We start from the raw sequence: 16,114 nt of genomic DNA, 5'->3' as shown, positions 1-16,114 counted from the left end.
TCAAGCCTTATAACCTGTAGTGTTTTGTTGTTTAGATAACATTGTGTTGTTCATGTCCTAGCAGGATCTGAAAGTTTTTCAAAGCTAAAACTATTAAAAGAACTTATTGTTAGTAACTTTGCTTTCCTTGTTATAAATTTGGGCAAATCAGTGCCCATTGCTTCTCTGAATGGGATTTCCTCAGATTTATATTCAGGATGAAAATGTCATCCAAAATTACTGTGAGAGAGCTGCTTAGGCTTAAGTACATTCCAGCCACTCTTCTGTTAGCTCTTACAAGTGGGCTTGGTAAATTACTTTGCAGGGTCAGTAGAATGCTAACATGCCGGAAACTGAAGGCTAAAAATGACTTATCTGAAGAAGTATGGACAAATAACAATTGTCACTGGAGATAAAGACAAGAAAGTTATTCCTAGAATTTGCTACATAAATAGCACATTGACAAATGCATATCTATATGGTGCCAAACTTCCTAATGAAAATGGAAAATCTTAGTCAAATATTTGGTGTTTCTATGATAAAAAAGTGCATACACTGAAAAGACACTATCATACCCATATCATAAAACAAAAAGTTGGATTAGTAAGGCTAGCAGATGATGTAATGTCATCTCTACATGGAGCTACTGACTAAACTAAAAGTCTGTGAAAAGAACAGCTTATAAGTTAGTTCGTTTTCTTTCTGATTGGGCACATTGTATTTTTAAAGCTACTGTATTAAGATTATTTTAGTTTCATGTATATACAGTGAAGTACAAAACGTTAATTATGCCTCTTGGTTTTGCCCATTCAATCACTCGTTTTGCCTATTCAATCACTAATAAGATGAAGATTAAAAAATAAACACTACCAGTAATCCAGAAGCTCCCAGATGCACTTTTGCTATTTCACAAAGATAACCATTATTCTGGGTTTATCAATTATTTTGTCTTAACTTTACTCCTTTTTTTTTCTTTTTTTTTTTGAGACAGAGTCTCGCTCTGTCGCCCAGGCTGGAGTGCAGTGGCCGGATCTCAGCTCACTGCAAGCTCCGCCTCCCGGGTTTACGCCATTCTCCTGCCTCAGCCTCCCGAGCAGCTGGGACTACAGGCGCCCACCACCACGCCCGGCTAGTTTTTTGTATTTTTTAGTAGAGACAGGGTTTCACCGGGTTAGCCAGGATGGTCTCGATCTCCTGACCTCGTGATCCACCCGTCTCGGCCTCCCAAAGTGCTGGGATTACAGGCTTGAGCCACCGCGCCCGGCCAACTTTACTTCTTTTTAAAGAGACAGAATCTTGCTCTGTTTCCCTGGCTGGAGTGCAGGAGTCCAGTGGCACAATCATAGCTCACTGCATCCTCCAGCTCCTGGACTCAACCAATCCCCCCATCTATGCCTCACTAGTAGCCAGGACTACATGTGTGCACCACTATGTCCAGCTAATTTTTTATTTTTGTAGAGCTGAGGTCTTGCTGTGTTGCCCGGGCTGTTCTTGAATTCCTGGGCTTAATCGACTCTTCTGCTTTGGCCTTCTAAAGAGCTGGAACAACAGATATGAGCCACCAGGCCCAACCTCAATTTTTACTTTAAATGATTGGTATGAGATATACTCTTTGTTGTTTGGTTTCTTACATGTCTATGAGATTCATCCATCTATGTTATTGTGTGTACCATTAGTTCATTCTTTTTATTTATTTATTGTGGTAAAAAAACACAACATGAAATGTACTTTAATATATATTAAGTATACACTATTCTATTATTAACTATATATACATTGTTATACAGAGAATTTCTATAATTTTTTTATCTTGAATAACTAAAACTCTATACTCATTGAACAGCAACTCATTATTTTCTCTTCCTCCCATCCTCTGACAACTACCACTCTACTTTTTGCTTCTGAATTTTACTACTTTAGGTATCTTGTATAAGTGGAAACATGCAGTATTTGTCTTACTGTGATTGGCTTATTTTACTTCCCATAATATCCTCAGAGTTTATTTGCATTGTAGCATTTGGCAGGGTTTTCTTAATTTTTAAGGCTGTGTGTATGTATGTGTGTGTGTGTGTGTGTGTGTATACATATATATATACAGCCTTAAAATTTTATATATATATATATATATATATATACATTTATCGATCTATCCTTCAATGGACATTTAGGTTGTTTTCACCTCTTAGCTATTTTGAATACTGCTTCAACTATGTGCAAATGTCTCTTTGAAATCTTGTTCTCAATTATTTTGGATAAGTACCTAAGTGCTGGATTGCTAGATCAATATTTTGAGGAACTTCCATACTATTTTTCATAGCAGTTATACCATTATATATTCCCACCAACATGATACATGGGTTCCAATTTATCCACATTCTCACCGATACTTGTTATTTTCTATTATTTTGGTAATGGCCATTCTATGAGGTATGAATTAATATGGCCATTTTAATTTGTATTTCTCTGATAATTAGTGATATTGAGCCTCTTTTAATATACTTGTTGATAATTTATATGTCTTCTTTGAAGAAATGTCAATTCAAGTCCTTCATCCATTAAAAAAAATGGGTTCTTTATATATTTTGGATATATATCAGATATATGATTTGCCAACATTTCATCTTATTCTGTACTTTGCTTTTTTCCTTTGCTGATTGTTCTGTTTGCTATGGAGAGACTTTTTAGTTTTATGTAGCCCCACTTGTCTATTTTTGCTTTGTTTGCCTATGTTTTTGATTTTGTATCCAAGAAACCATTGCCAAGACCAAAGTTATGAGTTTTTCTCTTGTTCTAGGAGTTTCATGGTTTCAGGTCCTATGTGTAAGTCTTTAATTCATTTTAAATTTAAGTTTGGTGTGTGGTACAATTTCCATTTTTTGTATTGGATAGCCAGTTTGACCATTATCATTATTAAAGAGACTATCCTTTTCCATGTGTGTATTATTGGCACCATTGTGTAAGGTCATCTGATAGTACATGCATGGGTTTATTTATAGGATATCTATTCTCTTCCCTTGGTCTGTATGTCTGACTTTAGACCAGTACTACACTGCTTTGATTATTGTAGCTTTGTCATATGTTTTGAAATAGGAAGTGTGATGCCTCCAGGTGTACTTCCTCAATATTATTTTGGCTATTCAGAGTCTTTGGTGGTTACACAAACATTTTATTATTGGTTTTCTTTTTTTGTAAAAATGACACTGGAATTTTAATATGGATTTCATGGAATCTGTAGATTGTTTGGGGTAGTGTGGAGATTTTAACAGTATTAATCTTTCCAATCCATGAATACAGGACTTTTTGTTTATATTTATGTCTTCTTTAATTATTTTAGCAACATTTTGTAGCTTTTAGTGTATGAATCTTTTGCTTCCTTGGGTAAGCACTCCCCTGTCCTATTTTGGTTATTTGAATGATTTATATTTTTTCATCCATTTATATTTATATTTTTTCATCTCAGCCTGTGTGTGTCCTTAAATCTAAAGCGAGTAGCTTGTAGATAGTATATAATTGAATCTTGTTTTTTCATTAATGTATTCAGCCACTCTAAATCTTTTATTGGAGAATTTATTTACATTTAAAGTAATTACTGATAGAGAAAGACCTACTATTATTATTTTATTAATTATATTTGGTATGTATTTTGTTTTTTCTGTCTTTATTTTCCACTCTGTCTTCATTTTTTTATGTAGATTTTTTGTTGTTTTTGTTGAGATGTACTTTAATTCCTTTCTGATTTTATTTTGTGTATCTTCTATAGATTTTTATTTGAGGTTACTATGAAGCTTACATAAAACATCTTACAGCAATCTATTTCAAACTAGTAACGTCTTAACTTTAATCATGTACAACAACTCCACTCTTTTAGTTCTCTCCCACCACACATATACTTTATTTTGTGGATGAAACAAATTATATACTTTTATAAGTTATGTATTAATATTTTCTAGTTAAAGTTAATTTTTATATTTTTGTCTTTTAACTTCTGTACTAGAAATGGTTTACTCACTATTGTGACAGTATTACAGCATTCTGTATTTGTATATTTACCTTCACCGTTGAATATTATACTTTCATAAACTTTTGTGTTGCTGTCTGGTATCTTTTCATTTCAACTTGAAGGACTTCCCTTGTTATTTCATATAAGCCAGATCAAGTGACGATTAACTTCCCCAGCATTTATTTATCTGGGAAAGTTTTTATTTCTCCTTCATTTTTGAAGGACACTTTTGTTGCATGTGGTATTCTTGGTTGGCACCTTTTTTCTTTCAGCACTTTGAATATATCATACCACTCCTTCTGGCCTTCAATGTTTCTGGTCAGAAAGCCATCAATAGTATTAATTTGCCTCCCTTGTATGAGATGTCACTGTTTTCTTGCTGCTTTAAAAATTATCTCTTTGTTCTTTGACTTTTGACAATTTGATTGTGATGTATCTTGTGTGAGGATACGTTATAATCCTTGAGTTCATCTTTGTTGGAAGGTTAAATGATAAAGGGATCAATTCATCAAGAACATATAATAATTTTATGTATATATGCACCCAACATTGGAGTATTAAAATATATGAAACAAATATTAACAACGCTGAAAGGAGAAGTTGATAATAATTCAATAATATTAAGGGTCTTCAATAGCCCACCTTCACCAATGGATAGATCATCTAGACAGAAAATTAATAAGAAAACAGTAGATTTAAGCCATGCTATAGATCAGTTGGGCCTACTAGACATATACATAAACATCAGTTGCATCCTTCAACAGAATGCACAATTTTTAAAACAGCATATGGAACACTCCCCAGGATAGATTATATGTTAGGTCAAAAAACAAGTAAGTCTTAACCAACTTAAGATTAAAATCATCTCAACTATATTTTCCTACCACAATAGTATGAAACTAGAAATAACAGAAGGAAAATTGTAACATTCACAAATATGTGGACAGTAACTCTCAGATGTCTGAATAACCAAAAGGCCCAAAGTAATCATTAGGAAAGTAAAACAGTACCTTGGAAGAAACAAAAAATTTTGTTGGACTTCTTGAATCATGATGTCCATTTCTTTCCCCAGATTCGGAAAGTTTGTTTAACAATTGGTAAGTTTAGACTTTGTATCCTCATCCAAATCTCATCTTGAATTATAATCCACATAATCCCCACGTGTCAAGGGAGAGACCAGATGGAGGTAATTGAATCATGGAGGTGATTTCCCCCATGCTGTGCTCATAATAGTGAGTTCTCACGAGATCTGGTGTTTGTATAAGGGGCTCTCCCCACTTAATTTGGCACTTCTTCCTGCTGCCTTGTGAAGGTGCCTTGCTTCTTCTTCACGTTCTGCCATGATTGTAAGTTTCTGAGGCTTCCCTAGCCATGCTGAACTATGAGACAATTAAACCTTGTTCCTTTTTAAATTAGCCAATCTTGGGCAGTTTTTTAATAGTAGTATGAAAATGTACTAATACAACAATTATTTATTTAAATAAGATTCCTGCTTCATTCTGTCTTCTTCTGGGAATCCCATACTCACCAATACTGTATATTGGTCAGCTTCATGGTGTTCTGTAAGTCCTGTAGGCTTTATGTTTTTATTATTTCTCATCTGATGCAATGATTTAAAATGACCTATCTTCAGTTTCGTCGATTCAGTTCTCTTCTTGATTAAGTCAGCTGTTGAACCCCTTCAGGGAGTTTTTCAATTCCGCTATTATAGTCTTAAGCCACACATATCTATTTGGTTCATTTTAATATGGTAAAAATATTTTCTGTGTCTTTGTTCTTCCATTGCTCTCCTGAGCATGTTGATAATCTTTATGATGGTTATGTTGACTTTTTTGTTAGGTGATTCATAAACGTAAATTTTTTAGGGTGGGATTCTGGAAGTTTATTTTATATTTTTGCTTGTGCCATGCCTATTTTTTTCATGTGTCTGATAACTGTGTTAAAATATGTGCATTTAAAAAAATAGCCACCTGTCCCATTTTTTTGTAGGCTAGCTTCATTGAGGGAAAGGCATTCATCAATCAGTCCTGACAGGGAGTCTTAGGGTCTCTCAGACCTTTTCTGTGAATTTATTTCCTCTAGAATTGCATATGCAATTTCCCAATGAGAAGAATATGCTGGCTTATTTTCAGGGGCTCATGATATTTTTCCCTCTCTTGTTTTCTGTGGCACTCCAGGTTCTCTGGAACTGCCATAAGCTGCCCTGCTCTCTTTTGTTCTCAGAGGTCCCAGACTTCTAGATTATGCTGGGTTTTGTCAGCACTCTTAATTGGGCAAGAGTCCTGTAGGAACTCCCTCTGCCTAAAAGGCTAAACATTGGACACATACTCCATCTCTTTCTTTCACTACGGAGAATCCAGAAATTGAGGATTTCTCCTGCTTGTTTTGCACTGAGCCAATGGGAGCAGCTTTCTTTTAAATTTAATTTTTATTTTTAATATTTATTTATGTATTTATTTATTGATTTTTGAGATGGAGTTTCACTCTTGTTGCCCAGGTTAGAGTGCAGTGGCGTGATCGTAGCTCACTACAATCTCTGGTTCCCGGGTTCAAGGGATTCTTCTGCTGCAGCTTCCCAAGTAGCTGGGATTGCAGGTGTCTGCCCACATGCCCAGCTAAATTTTTTTTTATTTTTAATTTTTTTTAGTAGAGATAGGGTTTCACAATGTTGGCATGGCTGGTCTAGAACTCCTGAAGTCAGATGATCCATCCTCCTCAGCCTCCCAAAGTGCTGGGATTACATACATGTGTCACCGCGCCTGGCCTTAAAGTTAATTTTTAAATTTCATAATTATTATTATTTTACATTTTAGATTCAGAGGGTGCTTGTACAGGTTTGTTACATGGATATATTATATAATGCTGGGGATTGGATTTCTATGGAACCCATCATTCAAGTAGTGAACATAGTATTCAACAGATAGATTTTCTAATCTTGCTTTCTCCTCCCAATTTTGGCATACCTGGTGTCTATAGTTTTTATCTTTATGTCCATGTGTACCCATTGTTTAGCTGCTAATTATGAGTGAGAACATACATTATTTGATTTTCTGTTTCTGTGATAATTCATTTAGGATAATGACCTCCAGCTGCATCCATGTTGTTGCAAAGGACAAAATGTTATCCTTTGTAATGACTGTATAGTGTTCCATGGTATTTCTGTACCACATTTTCTTTATTCAATCTACTGTTTGTGGGCACCTTGGTTGAGTCCATGACTTTGCTATTGTGAATAGTGCTGTGATAAACATACAAGTGTAGATTTCTTATGAATATAACTTTTTCTTTTTCTTTGGGTAGATACCTAGTAGAGGGGTTGCTGGAGTGAATGGTAGTCTTCAGTTCTAGGGAAATCTTCATAATGCTTTCCACAGGGGCTGAACTACTTTATGTTCTATCGAACGTTGTACAAGCATGACCCTTTTCTTTCACCCTCAACAACATTTTTTTTTTTTTTTTTTTACTTTTTATAACAGCCATTCTGACTGGTGTGAGATGGCATCTCATTGTGGTTTTAATTTGCAGTTCTTTGATGACTAGTGAAGTTGAACTTTTTTTCGTATATTTGTTGGCTGCTTTTATGTCTTTTTTTGAGAATTGACTGTTCATGCCCTTTCCAATTTAACGGAGTTGATTTTTTTTCCTGTTGATTTGACTTTCTTATAACTTCTATATATTAGTCCTTTGTAGGATGCATAGTTTGCAAATATTTTCTCTCATTCTTGAGGTTGTCTGTTTACCCTGTGCATTGCTTCTTTTGCTGTGCAGAAGCCTGTTAGCTTATTTTAGTCCTATTTGTTTATTTTTGTTTTTGTTGCATTTGTTTTTGAGGCCTTAGTCATAAATTATTTAAGTCAATGACCAGAAGAGATTTTCCTGTGATTTTTGCTAGGATTTTTATAGTTTGAGGTACAAAGTTTAAATCTTTAATCAATATTGAGTTAACATTTGCATATGGTGAGAAGTAGGGATCCAGTTTCCATGTTCTGCATGTGGCTAGTCAGTTATCCCAGAACCATTGATTAAATAGGGTTCCCTTTCCCCATTGTTTACTTTTTCAACTTTATCAAAGATAAGTCTGTTGTTGGTGTATGGGTATATTTCTGCATTCTCTATGCAGTTCCTTTGATCTATGTGTTTACATATGTGTAACAGTACCATGCTATTTTGGTTACTATCACCCCATAGTATAATTTGAGGTCAAGTAATGTGATGCCTCTGGTTTTGCTTCTTTTTTTTTTTTTTTTTTTTTCTTAGGATTGCTTTGGCTATCTGGACTCTTTTTTGGTTCCATATGAATTTTAGAATAGTATTTCTAATTTTCTGATAAATGACATTGGTAATTGATAGAAACTGCGTTGAATCTATAGATAACTTTGGATGGTATGGCATTTTAATGATTCTAATCCACAAGCACGGAATCTTTTCCCTTTTGTTTGTGTCATCTGTGATTTCTTTTAGAAGTGTTTTATAGTTCTCCTTGTAGAGTTCTTCACTTCCTTGGTTAGATGTATTCTTAGGTGTTTTATTTGTGTGTGTGTGGCTATTGCAAATGGGATTGCATTCTTGATTTGGCTCTCAACTTTTACTGTATTAGTGTATAGAAATGCTAATTATTTTTATACATTAATTTTGCATCCCAAAACTTCACTAAAGTTATTTATCAGGTCTAAAAGTCTTTTTGAGGAATCTTCTTGGTTTTCTAGGTATAGAATAATTTTATCAGTGAACAGAGATAATTTGACTTCCTCTTTTCCTATTTCATTTTCTTTCATTTCTTTTTTTTTTTTTTTTTGTTTTAAAAAAAAAGCTTTTCAGACCCAAAGGTCATTTAATACAATAAATCCTACTTGGGTAGTTTAGCAAACATTTTTTAAAACCCACATCCAACAGATTGGTTAGTATTAGATATACAGATTTGGTTTCAAAGCTGAAATACCCCTGGTGGAATAGATCTTCTCATGAAATTCAGTTATTTTATATTATGCCACAAAACAGGGACACATATCTATTGACAACTTAAATATTAACTCAGTAGGCTACCTGGCGATATAAATAGGAAAAAAACAGTGGTCATGGATTAGGAGTGAGAAGACTACGACAGCAGCCTACCTTGGGCTGGGACTGCAAAGAATGTTAAAATCTATCCTAGAATTTAGAACAGGAAAAAATGTCAAATATTCCACTCCCCATTCGGCCCAAACCATCCCCCAAGGAATACACCCCCCACTCCACCACATGAGGTTTACTAACCACCTGCTACACATGTTACTATGTCACTAATTAACAATGATCACAGAAAATGTGTCATACCAGAGTTTTTGTTATCATACACAATGTATTAGTGGCTGCAGGAATCTTCCTCCAAAAGCTACCGTCAGAAGGCAAACTGACAAATGTCCATGCCGCTGGTCCAAGAAACCACAGCTAAGAGCCACGAGACAATCGTTTGCACATTGAGCTCTCTCTGGCATGCTCCCCGCTCTAGTTAGAGGGGCTGGGGTATGGAGAGACCGTCCCAGCCGGGCGCTGCAGCCTCCTACTCCTGGGCCTCCTTGCGGGTCAACTTGTAGATCTCAGTGGGTCCGTCCACATGGGTGATAGTGGTGGTGAGCTGGAGTTCTTCCCCACTTTCTCTTGCTAAATTGCTCCAGTTAGGACTTCAGTATTATGATGAGTAAGAGTGGTGACAGTTCTTGCCTTGTTCCAGTTCTTAGAGGTAGCACTTTCAACTTTTGTCCAGTGTGGTGTTGGCTGTGGGTTTGTCATAGATAGTTCTTATTATTTTGAGGTATGCCTGGTTTCTATATCTGTCAGATCATGTCCCATTTTTATTGGACTTTAGCATTTTTCTCATCTGTTTATATAATTAGGAAATTAATCTTTTGTGATGTTATTTTTCTTACCTTTTAAGTTTTTCTTTTGAGTTTCCTTATGGTAGGTATTTGTTCAACATAGATTTTTAAAAATTATGTAATTTATTTATACATTTTTCTTTATAACTTTTGAAGTTTTGTTATTTAGAAAAGTACTACTCACTGAAAAGATAAACTGTGCAAAAGAAAAATTTCTTATTTTAGTCTAGAACTTTTGTGGTTTCATTCTTTTGGTTTAAACTTTAATTCATCTAAAATATATTTGGGTTTAACAAGTGAGATATATTTCAGCTTTTTTTTTCTAAGTGGCTATTGCTTTGTCCAAACACCATTTATGAAACAATGTATCTTTTCTACCTGATTTGAAATTTTAACTGTCTTAGTTAAATATATTCGAATTTATTTTCAAATAGCATATTGTGTTTCATTTGATGTATATGACTTTGTGTTCCACAACTTTGGAGCATTAGTGATTACAGATTAGTGATATGTTTTAACATCTGGTAGTGCTTGTTTTCCCACAGTCTCCCTTTAGAGTTTTTCTAACTAATCTTGCATGTTTATTTTTCACACACATTTAGAGTCAGCCTGTCTAGGAAAATAAAAATTCTTAATGGTATTTTCTTAATGGCAAATTCTTAATGGCATTTTCATTGTGATTCCATTAAGATGTCACGTTCACAAATTGAAAAACAAAAAGTTAATATTTTTATGACGGGGAGTTTATCAAAAAACATGATATGTGTTTTCATTTCTTCAAATCTTCTATTTGGTAGTGTTTTAAAGCTTCCTTAGGTCTTACTTATTTTCTGTTAAATTTATTTCTAAGGACGTCATCTCTCTTTTGTTATTTTAAAAATTATATTATCTGGTTGATATTTGTATAAGAAAAATTATTAATTTTCTAATAATTTTTCATTATATATTTTATTAAATTTTCTTATTTATAATAATATTTCTGAGTTTGTTATTTGTTTTTAATGGTAGTTTATATACAAAGATTTTGAATTCTCAGGGTATATATTTTATTTGATCTTTAGCATGTGATATTTTCATTACAGTAATTTATCATTTTCTTTCCAATTTTTATGCCATTTATTTTTTAATCTAATTATACCGTCTGCCATCTCCAATTGAAAATAAATCATACCATATAAAAAATAGAAGCCCTCAAAGATGATTCTTGAGTCAAAAAGAAATTAAAAAATCATTGTTAGAGAATAGTTAGGAAAAAATATATACAACTAAACTGTGTGTCAGACCCTTAAACGTATAGCCAAACTATTGATCAGAAAAGAAAAAAGTTAAAATCTGAAATACTTAATTTATTCTTACTTTTGTTTATTCTTCTTTAAAAATATAAGTAACATAAATGTTATTAAACAATAAAAGAAACTAAAATAAAGCAGAGTAAATAAATTAGAAAGAAAGTATTGAGATAGAGAAGAGGAAAACACTGTTGAATAAATACAGATGCATATTTTTTAAACTAATGATTATATTAGTTAATATATTTAATATAAATATGCCTGAAATATATTTAATACAAAATGCCTGAAAAGCAAGCACTTATGTAGAACTTTCTGTGTGTCAGGTAGTCTCCTATATCTTGACACATAGTTACTAATTAGCTTCTCACAAAAACCATTACAAGTAGGTACTTAATAATCCTCATTTTACAATGGTGGAAACAGAGAGATTAAATAATTCATTCAGTATTGAGCAGTCAATAAGAGGCAGTGTTCGATATCAAATTCAAGTAATCTGACTCCAGAATTCATGTGCTATACCATTATGATGTATGGTCACTCAAACTTATATATCCTGTCCCTACTAAATAGAATAAAATTATGACAATTTTAACATTATTTTAATATAAAATTTAAAATAAAAAATTTTAAACTATCAAATATTTAATGTGAATGCTGGATATTTTTCACAATCAGTTACACAATTGATCATATGGTAGGTTGCATGTGTTTGTGATGGAACAGACACAATCCTATTTGAAAACATGATATAGATTCAGAAGCACTGATGAAGGTGTTGGGGCCTAATTCTAACACAATCATAAGAGCTGGGTATCATTCATATTCTTTTCCACATTAATTAAAGTTGCAGATATAATTTATTGTTACTCAATGAAAGAGTTCACCTTCGAAGAAAAAGAACTCTATGGAAACGTTGGCTCTCTCTTTTGTAAAGTCAACAGCCCTATCCTAGAACCAGGGAGAAGTTTATGGGAAAAATACGAAGATGTGATTTTAATGTGAAGGTCCAAAGGAGGGAGTGGAGATCCAGACTCTCCTGGGGTAGCGTCTTTTCCTGTGGAGCTTTATGGCACTTTGCTACTGCTATCAAGCTTTAAATACAAATTTCACAGTGACCTTTTAAACACAAAACATAGTTCTTTGTCATCATTTCTGCATTTCTTTTGTCACACTTTCATGTTAAACTGTTTCTGTGTATCTTTGAAATTTCCAAAGAAATCACCTCTGCACCATAGACTTCAGCAAATGCTGCTGGAGGAGGCTGGAATGGATGTTAAGGAGCAGTACGTTTTCCCCAAAGACTGTGAATGTGTACAGCTTTAGCAGCTACAAAATCAGCTACATTCAACATCACAATGTAAAAGGATATGAGTTGACTTTTTTCTAAAAATGAAAATAATTTTTTAAATCACTGACCATTTCAGAACATACACACACACAGACACACACACACACAAATTATAAATACCTACTGTAAGTGTGAATGCTTATTATTTTGTCATATTAATTTTGAGATTTTTATGCTTTACAATAAAAGCATTATATTTTGTCATCCTCTCTTCTTACCATCTTCTGTTTTTCTATTTCCTTTTTATTTGTTATACCTTTTCATTTCATTTTGTTGTCTTGAAAATGTGGAGATTAACTAAAGTCTGCCATACTGGATTGGGAACAGGAAACTTTTGAACATTTTGACAAGCAAATTTTTTTCAAAGAGAAATTTCTATTGCATGTGAAAATGCCTTTTATTTAAAACAATAACATAATAAAATCAATACAGGCATATCTCAGAGATGATCTGGGTTCAGTTCCAGATCACTGCAATAAAGTGAATATTGCAATAAAGTGAGTCACACTTTTTTTGGTTTTCTGGCGCATGTAAGTAATGGTCACACTATATTGTAGTCTATTAAGTTTGCAATTGCACCATGATGTCATGCATAAAAAATGTACATGTATTAATTTAAAAAGTATTTTATTGCTAAAAATGCTAACAATAATTTGATCCTTCAGTGAATCATAATCTCTTTGCTGGTGGAGGGTCTTACCTCACTTGATATTGATGACTGCTGACTGATCACGTGGTGGTTGCTAAAGATTGGGGTGACTGGCAATTTCTTAAGACAAGAAATTTGCTGCATTGATTTACTCTTTCTCTTACTAAAGATTTCTCTGTAGTATGACATGCCATTTCAGAGCATTTTATACATAGTAGAATTTCTTTCAAAATTGGAGCCAATCCTCTCAAACCCTGCCATTGCTTTTACAACTAAATTTTTATAATATTCTAAATCCTTTGTTGTCAGTTCTACAGTGCTCACAGTGTCTTTACCAGCAGTAGGTTCCATCGCAGGAAACCACTTTCTTTGCACTTCCATAAGAAGCAATTCTTCATTCATTCAAATTTTATCATGAGACTGCAGCTATTCAGTCACATCTTTAGGCTTTACTACTAATTGTAGTTTTCTTGCTATTTCTACCACATTTGCAGTGATTTCCTCCACTGAAGTCTTAACCTCATCAAAGTTTTCCATGATGGTTGGAATCAACTTCCTTCCAACTGCTGATCATGTTTATATTTTGACCTCCTCTTATGAATTAAAAGTGTTCTTAATGGCATCAAGGATAATAAATCTTTTCCAGAAGATTTTCAAGTTACTTTTCCCAGATCCTCAGAGGAATTACCATCTATAGTAGTGATAGTCATACAAAATATGTCCCCTTAATAATAAAACTTGAAAGTCAGAATTACTCCTTGACTTGTGGGCTGCAAAATAAGTATATTAGCAGGCATGCAAACATCATCAATCTTTTACATCTCCATCAGAGTTATTGGACGACCTGGTGTATTGTCAAGTGAGTAGTAACATTTTGAAAGGAGTCTTTTTCTGAGCAATAGTTGTCAACAATAGGCTTAAAGTATTAAGTAAACTACTATAAACAGATGTGTTGTCATCCAGACTTTGTTGTTTTATTTATAGAGCACAGACAGAGTGAACTTAGTGTAATTCTTAAGGGCCCTAAGGTTTTGGGGGTGGTGAATTAGCATTGGTTTCCATCTAGTTACTAGCTGTATTAGCCTCTAGCACGAGAGTTAGACTATACTTTGAAACTTTGAAGCCAAGCATGACTTCTTCTCTCTACCTCTGAAAGTTCTAGAAGTCATCTTCTTTTAAAAGAAGGCTGTTCTGTCTACATTGATAATCTTTTGTTTAGTGTAGCCACATTCAGTAATAGATAGCTAGGTTTATTGGATAACTTGCTGTAGATTCTACATCAGCGCTTACTGCTTCACCTTATACGTTTATGTAATAGAAGTGGCTTCTTTTCTTAAACTTCATAAACCAACCTTTGCTAGCTTCCAACTTTTCTTCTGAAATGTCCCTACCTCTCTCAGCCTTCACATAATTGAGTAGAGTTATGGCCTTGCTCTGGTTAAGGCTTTGGCTTAAGAAAATGTTTAGCTGGTTTGATCTTCTGTCCAGACCACTAAAACATTCTCTCTATCAGCAATAATGCTATTTCAATTTCTTACCATTTGTGTAGTCACTTTTAATTCCCTTTAAGAATTTTTTTGCATTCACAGCCTTTCCTAAATGTTTCCCGCAAGAGGTCTAGGTTTTGGTCCATCGTGGATTTCAACATGCCTTCCTCACTAAGTTTAATCATTTCTAGCTTGGGATATAAAGTGAGAGACATGAGACTTTCTTTTCACTTCAACACTTAGCAGCCATTGTAGGGCTATAAATTGGCCTAATTTCCGTATTGGTATGTCTTATGTAATGGGGATGCTTTAGGATGGCCAGTTGGTGAAGGAGTCTGCAAACATACAACATATATCAATAAAGTTTGCCATCTTATATGCATATGGTTTATGGTATCCTAAAACAATTACAGTGGTAACATCAAGGATCACTGACCTCAGATTGCCAAAACAGATATAATAATAATAATGAAAAAGTATAAGATATTGCATAAATTATCAAAATGTGTCAGAGACATGAAGTGAGTACATGCTGTTGGAAAAATGGCACCAATAGACTTGCTCAACAGAGCATTGCCACAAAACTTCAATTAAAAGAAAATCATAATATCTGCAAGTATAGTAAAACAAAGCACAGTAAAATGAGATATGCCTGTAAATAATCTTCATAGTTTTTGTAGTGCATATTACAAATAGTTTAAATGAAAGTAGAATATTTTAAAACATTTTTATTTTAGCAAATAGATCTGGACCAACTAACCCAAAAGATGAGAGGGGAGTATTGGTTTGGAGAGCTTGTATACATTGTGACTTGAAAGCTTTCTGGGCCACTGATTAGCATTAGTAATATTTTGAAATATTTTCTTGCATCTAGGCAATATGTGGTAGAGGTTTGAAAAACACCTTCTTCAACCCACAGCTGAAGAAGAAACTTGATTTACTGAAAGTGCATTTAAAAATAATAACTTAAATATAAACTATAGATTGGATTGTGACAGAATATTCTTAGAAAAATGAACAGGTTAGTAGGATATTTACTAACATGTTAATAGTACTTATTTCTAAGTAGCAGAATTCGTGGTAGTTGTAATTTCTATTCTCTATGCTTTTCAGCCTTTTCCTTTTTATTTTTTCTGTGCACAGAGACATTCTATTGCTTTTTCAATGGATATACACAGATACCCTCGCCACTGCTAGAGTCACAAAAGTAGAGAACCCTGAAATCTAGGCTATCATTGCTGAATTTGAATCCCAAAGGATAACTTACTTCATTCAACAAATATTTAGAGGGCATTTATCATGTACTAGGCACTGTTCTAAGTTCTCACTATATAGCAATGAACAAAACAGACAAAAATTCCCAATTTCTCTTATTCAAGTATCGACAGGCAAAAATTCAACATCATGACAAAATACAGCCAGATGGGAGAAGATAAGCCAGAGAAGCTGACAGAGCGGAGAGTGGGTAGAGCAGGATGCTCTCTAGCTCTGGGCTGAAACTTGA

The sequence above is a fragment of the Trachypithecus francoisi genome, unplaced genomic scaffold, assembly GCF_009764315.1.
Source record: "Trachypithecus francoisi isolate TF-2019V2 unplaced genomic scaffold, Tfra_2.0 Lachesis_group0, whole genome shotgun sequence".
In the NCBI taxonomy this organism is placed as follows: Eukaryota; Metazoa; Chordata; class Mammalia; order Primates; family Cercopithecidae; genus Trachypithecus; species Trachypithecus francoisi.
Note: the sequence above shows the minus strand (reverse complement) of the source record.